This window comes from Chiloscyllium plagiosum, chromosome 13 (genome assembly GCF_004010195.1).
Source record: "Chiloscyllium plagiosum isolate BGI_BamShark_2017 chromosome 13, ASM401019v2, whole genome shotgun sequence".
NCBI classification, from domain to species: Eukaryota; Metazoa; Chordata; class Chondrichthyes; order Orectolobiformes; family Hemiscylliidae; genus Chiloscyllium; species Chiloscyllium plagiosum.
This window is the reverse complement of record NC_057722.1, coordinates 61,557,527-61,574,158: the sequence shown is the minus strand read 5'-3', so window position 1 is coordinate 61,574,158 and position 16,632 is coordinate 61,557,527. Positions and strand designations below refer to the sequence as shown.

Sequence of the window (16,632 nt, the reverse complement as noted above, 5' to 3'; positions counted from 1 at the left end):
CAATGTAGTGAAGGAAAAGATGGGGGGTGGGGCCAGTGTAGTTGCGGAAGATGGATTGTTCCACATACCCTACGAAGAGGCAGGCATAGCTGGGGCCCATGCGGGTGCCCATGGCTACTCCTTTTGTTTGGAGAAAGTGGGAGGATTGCAAGGTGTTATAGAAACTGCAGAAAGACTATAAAGGGTGCAGGAAGGCTATAGAGTCTGCAGGGGTTATAGTGACAGCAGGAGTGTTATATGTGCTGCAGGAGTGTTATATGTGCTGCAGGAGGGTTATAGTGGCTGCTGGAGGGTTATAGTGACAGCAGGGAGGTTATAGTGCCTGCAGGGGATTATAGAGGCTGCAGGAGGGTTATAGTGACTGCAGGAGTGTTATAGAGGCTGCAGGAGGGTTATAGAGGCTGCAGGAGGGTTACAGTGGTTGCAGGAGGATTATAGAGGCTGCAGGAGAGTTATAGTGACTGCAGGAGGGTTATAGAGGGTGCAGGAGGTTTATAGTGGCTGCAGGAAGGTTATAGTGACTGCAGGAGTGTTATAGAGGCTGCAGGAGGGTTATGGAGGCTGCAGGGTGTTACAGTGGCTGCAGGAGGGTTATAGAGGCTGCAAAGGGTTATAGTGACAGCAGGGAGTTATAGAGGCTGCAGGTGGGTTACAGTGACTGCAGGAGAGTTATAGAGGCTGCAGGTGGGTTATAGTGACTGCAGGAGAGTTATAGAGACTGCAGGAGGGTTATAGATGCTGCAGGAGGATTATAGTGACTGCAGGGCATTGTAGAGGCTGCAGGAGATTTATAGATGCTGCAGGGGGTTTTAGTGACTGGAAGAGTGTTATAGAGGCTGCAGGGGATTATAGTGGTTGCAGGAGGGTTATTGTGACTGCAGGAGGGCTATAGAGGCTGCAGGAAGGTTATAGTAGCTGCCGGAAGGTTATAGTGGCTGCAGGAAGGTTATAGAGGCTGCAGGAAGGTTATAGTGACTGCAGGAGTGTTATAGCGGCTGCAGGAGGGTTATCGAGGGTGCAGGAGGTTTATAGTGGCTGCAGGGGGTTATAGTGACTGCAGGAGGATGATAGAGGCTGCAGGAGAGTTATAGTGACTGCAGGAGTGTTACCGAGGGTGCGGAGGGGTTATACTGACTGCAGGAGGGTTATCGAGGCTGCAGGAGGGTTACAGTGACAGCAAGAGGGTTATAGAGGCTGTGGGGGTTATAGTGTCTACAGAAGGATTATAGAGGCTGCAGGCAGGTTATAGAGGCGGTAGGAGGGGTATAGAGGCGGCAGGAGGGTCATAGAGGCTGTAAGAGGGTGATAGAGGCTGCAGGGGGTGATAGAGGCTGCAGGGGGTGATAGAGGCTGCAGGGGGTGATGGAGGCTGCAGGGGGTTATAGAGGCTGCAGGAGGGTTATAGAGTCCGCAAGGGGTTATGGAGACTGTAGGAGGATTATAGAGGGTGCAGGAGGGTAATAGATGCTGCAGGGGTTATAGTGACAGCAGGTGGGTTATAGAGGCTGCAGGAGGGTTATAGAGGGTGCTGGAGGGTTATAGAGGCTGCAGAGGTGTTACAGAGGGTGCAAAGGGTTATAGTGACTGCAGGCAGTTATAGCGGCTGCAGGAGTGTTATAGCGGCTGCAGGAGTGTTATAGCGGCTGCAGGAGGGTTATAGAGGGTGCAGGAGTGTTATAGAAGCTGCAGGGGTGTTACAGAGGGTGCAGGGGGTTTTTGTGACTGCAGGAGTGTTATAGAGGCTGCAGGAGGTTTACAGAGGGTGCGGGGGGGTGCTTATAGTGCCTGCAGGAGGGTTATAGAGGGTGCAGGAGGGTTATAGAGTCTGCAGGCAGTTATAGTGACTGCAGGGGGGGTTATAGAGTGTGAAAAGAGGGTTATAGTGACTGCAGTGGAGGTTATAGAGGCTGCAGGAGTGTTATAGGCGGCTGCAGGAGAGTTATAGAGGGTGCTGGAGGGTTATAGAGGCTGCAGGCGGGTTATAGAGGCTGCAGGGGGTTATAGTGACTGCAGGACTGTTATGGAGGCTGCAGGAGGGTTATAGAGACTGGAGGAGGCTTATAGAGGCTGCAGGAGGGTTATGGAGGCTGCAGAAGGGTTACAGAGGGTGCGGAAGGGTTATATTGACTGCAGGAGGGTTATCGAGGCTGCAGGAGGGTTATAGTGACAGCAGGAGGGTTATAGAGTTTGCAGGGGGTTATAGTGACTGCAGGGGATATAGTGACAGCAGGAGTGTTATAGAGGCTGCAGGAGGGTTATAGCCGCTGCAGGAGGGTGACAGAGGGTGCGGAGGGGTTATATTGACTGCAGGAGGGTTATCGAGGCTGCAGGAGGGTTAGAGAGGCTGCAGTAGGTTTACAGAGGGTGCGGGGGGGGGCTTATAGTGACTGCAGGAGGGTTATAGAGGTTGCAGGAGGGTTATAGAGTCTGCAGGCAGTTATAGTAACTGCAGGGGGAATTATAGAGGGTGAAAAGAGGGTTATAGTGACTGCAGTGGGGCTTATAAAGGCTGCAGGAGTGTTATAGCGGCTGCAGGAGGGTTATAGAGGGTGCTGGAGGGTTATAGAGGGTGCTGGAGGGTTATAGAGGCTGCAGGAGGGTTATAGAGACTGGAGGAGGCTTATAGAGGCTGCAGGAGGGTTATGGAGGCTGCAGGAGGGTTACAGAGGGTGCGGGGGGGTTATATTGACTGCAGGAGGGTTATCGAGGCTGCAGGAGAGTTATAGTGACAGCAGGAGGGTTATAGAGGCTGCAAAGGGTTATAGTGACTGCAGGAGGGTTATAGAGTTTGCAGGGGGTTATAGTGACTGCAGGGGATATAGAGGCTGCAGGAGTGTTATAGAGGCTGCAGGAGGGTTATAGCCGCTGCAGGAGGGTTACAGAGGGTGCGGAGGGGTTATATTGACTGCAGGAGGGTTATCGAGGCTGCAGGAGGGTTAGAGAGGCTGCAATAGGTTTACAGAGGGTGCAGGGGGAGGCTTATAGTGACTGCAGGAGTGTTATAGAGGTTGCAGGAGGGTTATAGAGTCTGCAGGCAGTTATAGTAACTGCAGGGGGAATTATAGAGGGTGAAAAGAGCGTTATAGTGACTGCAGTGGGGGTTATAGAGGCTGCAGGAGTGTTATAGCGGCTGCAGGAGGGTTATAGAGGGTGCTGGAGGGTTATAGAGGGTGCTGGAGGGTTATAGAGGCTGCAGGAGGGTTATAGAGACTGCAGGTGTGTTATAGAGGCTGCGGGGGTTATAGTGACTGCTGGAGTGTTATGGAGGCTACAAAGGGTTATAGTGACTGCAGAGCGGGATTATAGAGTGTGAAGGGGGTTATAGTGACTGCAGGAGAGTTATAGTGACTGCAGGAGGGTTATAGAGGCTGCAGGGGGTTTATAGAGACTGCAGGGGGGTTATAGAGGCTGCAGGAGGGTGATAGAGACTGCAGGAGGGTGATAGAGACTGCAGGAGGGTTATAGATGCTGCAGGAGGATTATAGTGACTGCAGGGGGTTATAGAGGCTGCAGGAGATTTATCGAGCTGCAGGGGGTTTTAGTGACTGCAGGAGTGTTATAAAGGCTGCAGGGGATTATAGTGGCTGCAGGAGGGTTATTGTTACTGCAGGAGGGTTATAGAAGCTGCAGGAAGGTTATAGTGGCTGCAGGAAGGCTATAGAGGCTGCAGGAAGGTTATAGTGCCTGCAGGACGGTTATAGAAGCTATAGGGGGGTTATAGAGACTGCAGGGGGTGGTCGAGGCTGCAGGGGGTTATAGAGGCTGCAGGAGATTTATCGAGCTGCAGGGGGTTTTAGTGACTGCAGGAGTGTTATAAAGGCTGCAGGGGATTATAGTGGCTGCAGGAGGGTTATAGATGCAGAAGGGTTACAGAGGGTGCGGAGGGGTTATATTGACTGCAGGAGGGTTATCGAGGCAGCAGGAGGGTTAGAGAGGCTGCAGGTGGGTTACAGAGGGTGCGGGGGGTCTTATAGTGACTGCAGGAGGGTTATAGAGGGTGCAGGAGGGCTAAAGAGTCCGCAGACAGTTATAGTGACTGCAAGGGGGGTTATAGAATGTAAAAAGAGGGTAATAGTGACTGCAGTGGGGGTTATAGAGGCTGCAGGAGTGTTATAGCAGCAGCAGGAGGGTTATAGAGGCTGCTGGAGAGTTATAGAGGCTGCAGGAGGGTTATGGAGGCTGCAGGGGGTTATAGTGACTGCAGGAGTGTTATGGAGGTTGCAGGAGGGTTATAGAGACTACAGGAGGCTTATAGAGGCTGCAGGAGGATTATGGAAGCTGCAGGAGGGTTACAGAGGGTGCGGAGGGGTTATATTGACTGCAGGAGGGTTATCAAGGCTGCAGGAGGGTTATAGTGACAGCAGGAGGGTTATAGAGGCGGCAAAGGGTTATAGTGACTGCAGGAGGGTTATAGAGGGTGCAGGAGGGTTATAGAGTCTGCAGGGGGTTATAGTGACTGCAGAGGGTTATCGAGGCTGCAGGTGGGTTATAGTGACTGCAGGAGAGTTATAGTGACTGCAGGAGGCTTATAGAGACTGCAGGGGGGCTATAGAGGCTGCAGGAGGGTGATAGAGACTGCAGGACAGTTATAGTGAGTGCAGGAGGGTTATAGATGCTGCAGGAGGATTATAGTGACTGCAGGGGTTTATAGAGGCTGCAGGAGATTTATTGAGGCTGCAGGGGATTATAGTGGCTGCAGGAGGGTTATAGTGGCTGCAGGAGGGTTATAGTGGCTGCAGGAAGGTTATAGTGGCTGCAGGAGGGTTATAGTGGCTGCAGGAAGGTTATAGAGGCTGCACGAGTGTTATAGCGGCTGCATGAGGGTTATAGTGGCTGCAGGGGGATATAGTGCCTGCAGGAGAGTTATAGAGGCTGCAGGAGGGCTATAGAGGCTGCAGGAGGGTTATAGAGACTGCAGGAGAGTTATCAAGGCTGCAGGACGGTTATAGAAGCTGTAGGAGGGTTATAGAGACTGCAGTGGGTGGTCAAGGCTGCAGTGGGTTATAGTGTCTGTTGGGGGTTATAGTGACTGCAGGATGGTTACAGAGGTTGCAGGAGGGTTATAGAGGTTGCACGAGGTTATAGTGGCTGCAGGAGACTTATAGTGGCTGTAGGGGGTTATAGTGACTGCAGGACGGTTACAGAGGTTGCAGGAGGGTTATAGAGGCAGCAGGCGGGTCACAGAGGCTGCAGGAAGGTTATAGAGACTGCAACTGGGTTATAGATGCTGCAGGGGGTGGTATAGAGACTGCAGGGTGTTATAGTGGCTGTAGGGGGTTATAGTGACTGCCGGAGGGTTATAGTGACTGCCGGAGGGTTATAGTGGCTGCAGGAGGGTTATGGAGACTGCAGGAGGGTAATAGATGCTGCAGGAGGGTAATAGAGGCTGCAGGAGGGTCATAGTGACTGCAGAGTGTTATCAAGGCTGCAGAGGGTTGTAGTGACTGCCGAAGGGTTATAGCGGCTGCAGCGGGTTATAGAGGCTGCAGGGAGTTATAGTGACTGCAGGAGGGTTATAGAGGCTGCAGGACAGTTACAGCGGCTGCAGGCAGTGATAGAAGTTGCATTGGGTGTTAAAGGCTGCAGGGGGGGAGGTCATAGTGGCTGTAGTGGGGTTATAGAGGCTGCAGGAGGATGATAGAAGCTGCAGGAGAGCTATGGAGAATGCAGGAGGATTATAGTGACTGTAGGAGGCTATAGAGGCTGCAGGAGGGTGATAGAAGCTGGAGGTTTATAGAGGCTGCAGGTGGTTATCGAGACTGCAGGGGGTTATAGTGACTGCAGGGGGTTATAGTGACTGCAGGAGGGTTATAGAGTCTGTAGGGGGTTATAGTGTCTGCAGGAGGGTTATAGAGTCTGCAGGGGGTTATAGTGTCTGCAGGGGGTTATAGTGACTGCAGGAGGGTTCTAGTGACTGCAGCCCAATGGGAGTTGGGTGAACGGGACTTGGTGCACGGTGAACCAGAGAAGCAGAGCGAAAGATCAATTCTTGTTGTGGAGGGATGTTGAACACGAGGACCAGGCAGTAGAGTATTCTGATAGTCAAGCCTGGAGTTAATAAAAGGCAGCACAGATTCACCAGAATGTGCCTGTAACTAAAAGGGTTAAGTAACCAGAATAGGGTTGCCTGTTCAAGGCTGATTCTCCTTGTGTATAGATTAAAATCAAAGTGCTTCAGAGGGTGTAAGAAGTTGATGGATAAAGAGAAGCTATTTGCTCTGGGTGGAGTTACAGGGTGGCCAAACCTTCAAATCTGAGTGAGATTGCCCTTGGTGTGATATCAGGAAACATCTGTCATGAAAAGGGGAATGGAAATCAGTCACTGTCCTCCCCCACCCACCCTCCAGCTCATATTTATGGATGCTGGTAGCAATCAAAGCTTTCAAGAATGAGATCAATAAATGTTTGTTGGTTAGAAGTGTTTTGTTTACAGAAGAAAATGGATAGTGTTACAGGCCTGAATGGCCTCCTCCTCATTTGCTAATGTGTTCAAGCTACATTTGTCCTCTGCTATCCCAGCTACCAGAACTGCGCCTGATTAAGTGCCCCACTCTCCCTGTGGTAAGTGTGAATCAGGCTTGCCTGTGATGCCCCTGTGGCGGAACAGCCTTTTGAAGCTCCTGTGAAGATCAGTGACCTTTCCTTGGATTTACCCGTTCTCCCGATTCTGCTAAAATGAGATGTAAAAAGGAGAATATGCAGATACTCTAAAGCTGATGTAAAAACTGAAATTCAGAAGGTCTGGCAACATTTGTGGAGAGAGAAAGCGAGTTAATAGTTTGAGTCCAGTAGGACTTTTGTACCGAATAAATCAGATGTGTTTGGGTCGGACGGAATCATGGAGTGAAGGAGGAGGAACACAAAATATTTGAGTCGGTGCTTCACCTCCCTCAACATAAGACATAGAACAAATAGTAGGCCATTCAGCCCATCGAGTCTGCTCCCCGAAACGTTAACTTCTCCACCCCCTGATGCTGCCTGGCTTGCTGTGTTCTTCCAGCCTCCTGCTTGTCTACCTTGGATTCCAGCATCCGCAGTATTTTATCTCCCTTCATTCAGTGGCTGTCCTGACAATCCTTAACTCCATTTCCTGCCTTTTCCTTATAACCTTTGATTTCCTTTCCGTTTTCCTTTATCTATTTCAGCCTAGAATATTCCTAATGACACAGCCGACATCCCTCTGCAATCAAGAATCCACAGATTCTGTATCCTCTGGGAGAAGAAATTCCTCTTCATCTTTGTCATAACTGGGTGACCCCTTATTCTGAGATTATGCCCTCTGGTCCTGGACTCTCCCAACAGAGGAAATAACCTCTCCCCATTTACCCTGTCAAGCCCCCTGAGAATCTCATACGCTTCAATAAGGTCACTTGTCAACTGTTTAACATTTAGAGTCAAAAGTTCAAATAGTATACAGAGAAGGAACAGAAATGTTCTGTGTGAAGCTGAGAGGGTTAAAAGGAGATTGGAATTTATTCAATAGTTTTGAAAAACAAAGGTGTTACATTAAACTTATAATGGCCTTATTTTGAGATCAGAAACAAAAACAGAAATTGCTGGAAAATCTCAGAAGGTTTGTGGAAAGAATTTAGATTTAACATGAACTGAATTTCTGAAGAAGGATCACTGGACCTGAAACATTAACTCTGATTTCTCTCCACAGACCTGCTGAGATTTTCCAGCAATTTCTGTTCTTGTTTCTGATTTCCAACATCCGCTGAAACAGTTTTTTTTCTGTCCTTTATGTTGAAGTATTGTGTACAGTTCTGGTCTCCATATTACAAAACATAAAAAGGTGCTATGAAAGATACTTTTGAAAACTGTGAGAATGATAGCTGAAATGGGAGGTGATAACCATCAGGAAAGGCGGAATGTAATGGCATTCAGTTCTTGAGCAAATGGAAGATTGAGAGGTGACCTGATAGAGGTCTGAACGATTCTGAAAAGTTGATAAGTTGGATGTGGAGAGGATGCTTCCATTTCTTTGGAGGCTAAAACTAGTGATCATAAATATAAGGCACTCACAAATAAATCCAGTAGGGAATTCAACAGAAACTTCTTCACCGAGAGAATGGTGAAAATGGTAAACTCACCATCTCGTGCAGTTGTTGAGATGAACAGTACAGATGTACTTCAGGGAGAAGTTGACTAAACCAGCAGCCTCATATTACCAGGGACCTGGGTTCGATTCCACCCTCAGGTGACTGTCTGTGTGGAGTTTGCGCATTCTCCTTACATATGTTTCCATTGGGTGTCCAGTGTCGTCCCACAGTCGACAGATGTGCAGTTTAGGTAGATTGGCCATGCTCAATTGCCCACAATGTCTAGTGATAAGTAGACTTCGTGGATTAGCCATGGGAAATGTAGGGTTATAGGGTAAGGGAGCGGGTCTGGCTGGGATGCTCTGCAGTGGATCAGTGTGGACTGGATGGGCCGAATGGCCCACACTGTAGCAGGTTCTATAAAACCTATGAGGGTGAAAGGATGTATGATCTCATGATGAGAAGGCTTGAGCTAAGCATCAGCATGGACTGGTTAAGGTGGGTCAAATGGCCTGTTTACCATGCTCTACCTTCTAGGTAAATGCATGAATGAATACATAGTTGAACAGTTCTGATAACAAAAATAAAGAGAATCGTTTCCATGGGCAAGAGGATACCAGAGGACAAACTGAAGCTAATTAGTTGTGTCATTCTGTCTGAGAGGGTGGGGGAAGCAATTTCAAGAACAACTTTCAAAATAGAGGTTGAGAAATACTTGAAGGGGAGTTAAAAATACAAAGGCTATGGGAATAGAATTGGAGAAGTAAATGCAGACCTCTTTCCAAGATCTGGCACAGGCACGATGGGCTTAATGGCCTCTTTCACAACACAGGATTTTGAATTAAATCACAGGCGCTCGGCTCTACTTCCGAGTTCAGAGTTAGGAGGAGCCTATCGATATTGCAGGATCACTGGGCTCCAGTGCTGCTTCCTGTTCGGGATACAGACATGTCCCTGTGCAGTCACGAAGCAAAAGGATTTGATATTGGTCAAAGTTCTTTGCTTCTAAAAACAGCTTCTCTGTTTAATTCTGTAATGTTTGGAAGCCTGCCCATTTGTGTGTATGACAAATTTCGAGCTCCAATCCCAACTCATTATAAAGGAAATGAGTAAATTCTGAAAATCAAATTTGTATGTCTAATGACTTAATACAGATAGATAAGAATGAAACAAGGGAGAGATAGATACACAACACTCACTGAATCTTGTTGGCTCTCAAAGCAGCACAGAGAGAGAGTTGGTTTGTGGGGAGGGAAAACACAGTTATAATGGGTCAGAAAGAACTTCTCTCACACGTCAGTGTTAGAAATGCAGGTGCCTTTAATGGGAAACCTGTGCTGATTGAGCACGGTCCCTGTAAGCTACGTGTCTGTGCAACCATTCAGAGGTTCTGCGCATGCTGATCGGCATGTTGGTGCTTTCGCTTCTGCTTTCCAAAGCTGCTGTCACCCAAGCAACAGCAAAAACAGTGAATGAATGTTACAGGAGATGCTTGTGGGGATTGTATTTAAGAGCTGCGATCTTGCACGGGCTATTGCTGGTGTCGGTTAATGCCGATCAAAAGAACAAGCAAAAATGTCACGGTGATTAGGTGGTGGGAAAGTCGCTCGGTTCTGAGTGATATAGCCAGATATAGCAAAACGAAAATAAAAATAAAGTAAAAAGAGCTGGGATTTGTCCCTTCCCACTGACCCTATCCCAGTAGCACACTCCTCTCACTTTTGACGGCCTGCATTACCCATGATGGGCTTTGTATGTAAACGTCTAATTGGCTGCAAGGGTGATGGTTAATAGTTAATAAAATCAATTTTTTAAATCACGGTGATTTGGTGATGGGAAAGTCATTTAGTTCTGAATGTTAAGATTAGATTCCCTACAGTATTGAAACAGGCCCTTTGGCCCAACAAATCCATACCAACCCTCCAAAGAGTAATCCACCCAGACCCATTCCCCCTGACTATTGCACCTAACACTATGGGCAATTTAGCATAGTCAATTCACCTGACCTTCACATCTTTGGATTGTGGAAGGAAACCTGAGCACCCAGAGGAAACCCACACAGACACAGGGAGAACGTGCAAACTCCATGCAGACAGTCACCCGAGGTGGGAATTGAACCTGGGTCCCTGGGTGCTGTGAGGCAGGAGTGTGAGCCACTGAGCCATACTCTTCTGGATATGCAAATACAAATGAAAAAGGAGCTGGAATCTTGAGCTCTTGTGGTGTGGTGGTAGTGGCTGGGTTCTGAGGACTTTTGTGGTGCAGTGGTAGTGTCCCCACCTCTGAGCTAGGAGGCCCAAATTCAAGTGCCACCTGCTCCACTGGTATATAACCAGCACCTCTGAACAGATTGATCACAAAATATCAAGATCTGGGATCTTACTGCCCCTGGTGGGCAGTGGTTATAATTTCGTTATTTGGGCGACTTCTTGACTTAGAGTCATAGAGATGCACAGCATGGAAACAGACCCTTCGGTCCAACCCAACCATGCCGACCAGATATCCCAACCCAATCTAGTCCCACCTGCTAGCACCCGGCCCATAGCCCTCCAAACCCTTCCTATTCATATACCCACCCAAATGCCTCTTAAATGTTGCAATTGTACCAGCCTCCACCACATCCTCTGGCAGCTCATTCCATACACGTACCACCCTCTGCGTGAAAAAGTTGCCCCTTAGGCCTCATTTATATCTTTCCCCTCTCACCCTAAACTTATGCCCTCTAGTTCTGGACTCCCTGATCCCAGGGAAAAGACTTTGTCTATTTATCCTATCCATGCCCCTCATAATGTTGTAAACCTCTATAAGGTCACCCCTCAGCCTCCGAGTCTCCAGGGAAAACAGCCCCAGCCTGTTCAGCCTCTCCCTGCAGCTCTTTGGTGGAACATTTCAGAAATAAAAACAAAAGCTGGGTTCTTCCACAATTGGGCCAGAGGGTTCAGCTTATGGAAGAGGAATAGATCCAGAAGGGAAAAGTGGAAACCAGTGTTAGTACTAAACTACAGATTTACAGTCAGATGTTTGGAAATCTCTGGAAGTCTTTTTGCTGCCTAATTCAACAAATGGAAATGGGTATGTTAAAAAAATCCATTTCCTCACAACTCCATAATGTTAATGCAGGAACCTATAGAAACTGATATAGAGCAGGGGAGGTGATGGCCTAGTGGGATTATCACTGGATCGTTAATCAGAAGGCTCTAAGTTCAAATCCTGCCATGGCAGATAGTGTAATTTGAATTCAATAACTTTCTGGAATTAAAAGTCTAATGATGACCATGAATCATCCCCAATTGTTGGGGGGGGATCAACCTATCTGGTTCACAAATGTCCTTTAGGGAAGGAAACTGCCATCACTCCCTGGGCTACATATGAACCTAGACCCACAGTGATTAGAATCCCTACAGTGTGGAAACAGGCCTTTCAGCCTGACAAGTCCACATTGACCCTCTGAAGAGTAACCCACCCCGACCTATTCCCTTACCCTATATTTACCCCTGACTAATGCACTTAGCCTACACATTCCTAAGCACAATGGGCAATTTAGACATGCCCAATTCACCTGACCTGCACATCTTTGGAATCTGCTTCCATAGGGGCATGCTAAATCACAACTCAATGCAAAACAAAACAAACTCATCTCCCTCTTTGGTGCTTTTGCCAACTATCACAAATCTCTGTGTCTCTGGTTACCTATCCTCCCATTCAGGAGACAGTTTCTCCTCATTTATTTGCTAAATCAAGCTGTTGCCTGTCCTGTAAAGTTGATGTCAAAGATCCCATGGCAGTATTTTGAAGTGAAATAGGAACCATACCCGACTTGCAACTGAAAAAAAAATAGCTCGTTAGATTAGATTAGATTACATTACAGTGTGGAAACAGGCCCTTCGGCCCAACAAGTCCACACCAACCCGCCAAAGCGCAACCCACCCATTCCCCTACATTTACCCAACACTACAGGGAATTTAGCATGGCCAATTCACCTGATCTGCATATCTTTGGACTATGGGAGGAAACCGGAGCACCCGGAGGAAACCCTCACAGACATGGGGAGAATGTGCAAACTCCACACAGTCAGTTGCCTGAGGCGGGAATTGAACCCGGGTCTCCGGCGCTGTGAGGCAGCAGTGCTAACCACTGTGCCACCGTGCCGCCCCTTGTTTATCATGTTGTTTCTGGGATCTTGCAGAGTACAAATTGGCTACTAGGTTTCCTAAATTTCAACGACTACAATTCAAAAAGTGTGTCATTGGGTGCAAAACATATCGTGATGTTGTATAAATCAAAGTTCTTGCAAAGGGGGTTCTCGCTTTGCCTGAGACATGGTGGGAACACACCATAGGAACACATGGCTAACAGGAGAATTTAAGAGGGCTGAGGGGCACCACAGGGTCATCTGTTTAAAGTCGATATGAACTCTGTCGGGATTGCTTTACGTGCACTTGAGGCTGGGTCTGAGACTGTATGAGAGTAACTCCCTGCCTGAGTGGAGGGTGGAGGACAGGTGCCTCTGGCAGTCACCAGCAGGAATTCTGCAGGAATGCGAGTCTCCCATTCAACTAGCTCCTGGAATCTCACTCAGAGCAAGCGCAGACAAAACAAGTGTCCTGAAGGATTACACAGTGGCTGCACCAGGAATCCCAACAAACCAGCTCATCAAATATGAGCTTCAATAGGCCCCGACGCCTCAGCTTGTCTACAGAATTCATGGGTTATTGGTGTCACATCCAATTCATTCCTGACATCTCTGACTACCCCACTCAACCCTTCAGTCAAAGATGATCCCACATGCATCTAGCTACCCGCTGTTATCGTCATGTGAACCTGGGCGTGAAGTGTTGCCAGGTATTTGCCTGTAGAAGGTTTTCCGGAGGGCCTGACCTTGTGCTCAACTGGTTGGCATGAGATGAATATAGAACTAAGGAGCACAGTCTCCGAAAAAGGGTTCAGTCGTTTACAACTGAAGTGAGGAGAAACCTCTTCACTCAGGTCTGCAATCAGCTGGAGTTATCTACACGTGAAAGGAGTGGATGCTGAGTCAATAAATACACTCAAGACTGAGGCTGATGGATGTTTGGACACTCAGGAACTCGGGGTATTTGGGATAAGGCAGGAAAATGAAGTTGATGTTGAAGGTCAGCCATGATCTTCTGGAGTGGCACAGCAAGTTCAAAGGATCAAATCTTTCCCGTCTGAAGCTATTAAAGGCAACAGGAATCAATGGGATTCCTGAACTGCTTCATCATTGATCTTCCCTCCATCATAAGGTCAGAAGTGGGGATGTTCACTGATGATCGCATAATGTTCATTACCATTCAGCACTCCTCAGATACTGAAGCAGTACATGTCCAAATGCAACATGGCCTGGACAATATCCAGGTGTATGCTGGCAAGTGGCAATGAACATTTTATTTTCTTCTCCTGTGGGATGTGGGTGTTGCTGCTGGGATTAGAATAATTTGGTGTTGGTTGATCAGCTAGACCATGATGGGCCAAAAGGCCTGTTTCTATGACTCTAAGATATTTATTGTCTGTCCCTAGGTGCCCTTGGGATGGTGGTGGTGAATCATCTTCATGAACCGCTGCAGTCCATGTGTTGTAGGTTGACCCACAATGCCCTTAGGGAGGGAATACCAGGATTTTGATTGAAGGAATGACAATATCAGGATGGTGAGTGGCTTGGAGGGGAACTTGCAGCTGGTGGCGTTCCCATGTAACTGCTGCCCTGGTCCTTCTAGGAGGAAGTGGTTGTGGATTTGGAAGGTGCTGTCTAAGGATATTGATAGAATTTCTGCAATGTATTTCACAAATAGTACACACTGCAACTGCTGAGCATAAGCGTTGAGGGAGTGAATGCTTGTGAAAGTGGTGCCAGTCAAGCGGGCTGCTTTGTCCCAGATGGTGTCAAGGGTCCTGAGTGTTGTTGGAGCTGCACTCATCCAAGCAAGGCTCATTCATCTGCACCACGCAAATGCCAGGCGTTGACCATCTCCAACAAGTGACAATCTAATCACAGCCCCTTGACATTCAATTACATTACCATCACTGAATTTCTCACTATCAATATCCGGGGGATTACATTTGACCAGAAACTGAACTGGATCAGCCATGTAAATACAGTGACCACAAGAGCAAGCCAAAGGCTAGGAACCCTCCATCTACAAGGCCCAAGTCAGGAGTGTAATGGAATACTTCCCACTTGCCTGGATGAGTACAGCCCCAACAACACTCAAGAAGATTGACACCATCCAGGACAAAGCCATCGTTTAATTTGAACCACACCCACCATTTGAGGATGTGCTGCCCTGTCAGAGATGCTGTGTAACAGGAGAGTCATCAATCTGTCTTTCCTTCTTGGGCAGACATAATTTTCACACAGCAAGAGCCCACAACAAATGATCTAGTGAGAAATTTAATTTGTTGTAGATTCTTGGTGTGTGGAAATTGACTGCTGCAACAATGGCTACAGTGGCTGTGAAATGGTCTGGGACATCTTGAAGTCGTGAATGTTTGTGTGTGTGTCTGTGCATGTGTGTCTCTGTGTCGTTTTGTGTGTGTGTCTGTATCTTTGTGTGTATGTATCTTGTGTGTGTGTATTTGTGTGTTTGTGTGTGTATGTGTCTGTGTGTGTGTGTGTGTGTCGGCATGTGTGTGTGTGTGTCTGTCTTTGTCTCTCACTCTCTGTCTGCCTCTGTCTCACTTGCTCCTCTTATCTGCCGTTCTTGTCTCTCGCTCCCTATCAATGTGTGACTTTATCTCTGTCTCCCTCTGATTCCATGCCTCTGTCTGCTTCATTCTCTGTAAATGTCTCACTCTGTCTGTAGTTTTGCCTCAACCTCTCTGTTTGTGTGTATGTGCTTATGCGTGTTTGTATCTGTGTGTCTGTGTGTGTGTGTGTGTGTGTCTGTGTGTGTGTATGTGTGCGTCACTTACTCTGTCTCTGAAACAATATGACAAGGTCCCTTTAATATTTGCGTTTTTGAAACTTCAAGCTGGCAAGCCATAGTTTAACGGATTAACTGGTTGGTCAATGCAAAGGCTGGAATGTGAACCAAGATTAGAGGCAGCCAGATAAACAGGGGCAGTATTAACTGGGAGAAACCTGAAACCACGATAAGTCAACTTTCTCACAATGCCTGCATCTGTTGCACAGGCGGCTCCATTCCCTCCTGCTCACACATATAACTCCGAATGAAAAACCCTTTCCTGCAAGTCACATTACCAGCTATCTTCCAGTCTTTTGTTTCTTGCTTTCATTTTCCCAGAACACTGCTTCACTCAGCTTTCTCCCCTGAAAGCTGATTTGAAGACTGAGGTTCCTTGACTGATTCAGTCACGTTATGGAGAGCCATTCAGATGATGGGGATCCCAGTTTCAATCCCCTTTCCACGCAGAGACAGCAAATAATCCAGTTTTTTTCAATATATAATTTCAGTTACATCAGACTGTAGACTTGTGCTATAAATTCTGTGTCTTCTAATCTTATACTCCACAACCACCTGAAGGAGCGATGCTTCCAAATAAACCTGTTGGACTATAACCTGGTGTTGTGTGATTTTTAACTCAGTAGGGTTTAACCGTGACCCAGTGAGCAGACTCTCCCCTCGGAGTCAGCAAATTCTTAGTTCAGAGACTTGACCTCAAAATCTAGGCTGACACTTCAGAGCAGCACTGAGGGGGTGCTGCACTTTCAGGGATACAATCTTGGGGATGAAATGTTACACTGAGGATTTGCCTGCACTCCTGGGTGGATCTCACGGTCACTGAGACAGGGCACCCTCCCCAGTGTATGACATAATATTAGATTACTTACAGTGTGGAAACAGGCCCTTCGGCCCAACAGGTCCACATCCACCCGCCGAAGCGTAACCCACCCATACCCGTACATTTACCCCTTTACCTAACACTACGGGCAATTTAGCACGGCCAATTCACCTGACGTGCACATTTTTGGACTGTGGGAGGAAACCGGAGCACCCGGAGAAAACCCACGCAGACATGGGGAGAATGTGCAAACTCCACACAGTCAGTCGCCTGAGTCAGGAATTGAACCCGGGTCTCTGGCGCTGTGAGGCAGCAGTGCTAACCACTGTGCCACCGTGCCGCCCCAATATCTACCTGTCTACTAACATCACAAAACAACAGATGGTCCACTTGTTGTCACTTTACTGCTGTGTTACCAATACTGACCACATTTTCAGAACGTTAAGTGCTATACTGCAAAACAAGCCTGCTGCATTACTGGAGAAGAACATGGCCAAACAGTCTTACTGTCCCAAGTTCATCTCAAATCCCTTCACTCTGTTTATGTTCAAACTTTCCTGATCTCAGTCTCAAATATACACAATAACTAGGCAGCCACAGCTCTTGGGGGAGAAATCTGAGTTTGTGTCAAGTCAATTATCCATTTGCAGAGGAAGTGAGTGACAAGTCCGTCTTGGTGTCCAATATTTAGTTCCCTCAGAGCTGGTGAGGTGGGGTTTTGCCTCCAGCAGTGTATTTTACCTGATGTGGCAATGCTCATCTATCTCCTGTAACGCAAGAAACTAGACATGGGTATTGCAGTATTGAAGAATCCAAGTGTATTTATTCC

General features: G+C 47.6%; 1 protein-coding gene across 3 annotated transcripts in view; it reads right to left on the bottom strand.

Annotated features, from left to right (window-relative positions):
• Nucleotides 1-16,632, bottom strand: part of fndc3ba (fibronectin type III domain containing 3Ba) — a 326,426-nt gene that overhangs the window by 260,279 nt on the left and 49,515 nt on the right. The window contains exon 1 of one of the 3 annotated variants that reach the window (XM_043702597.1): nucleotides 9,242-9,486. The exons of the other annotated variants lie outside the window; for them this stretch is intronic. The gene's annotated coding sequence lies outside the window, so the exon portion shown is untranslated. Of the gene's footprint in view, nucleotides 1-9,241; nucleotides 9,487-16,632 lie in introns of those variants that run through there. 3 annotated transcript variants of the gene reach the window in all.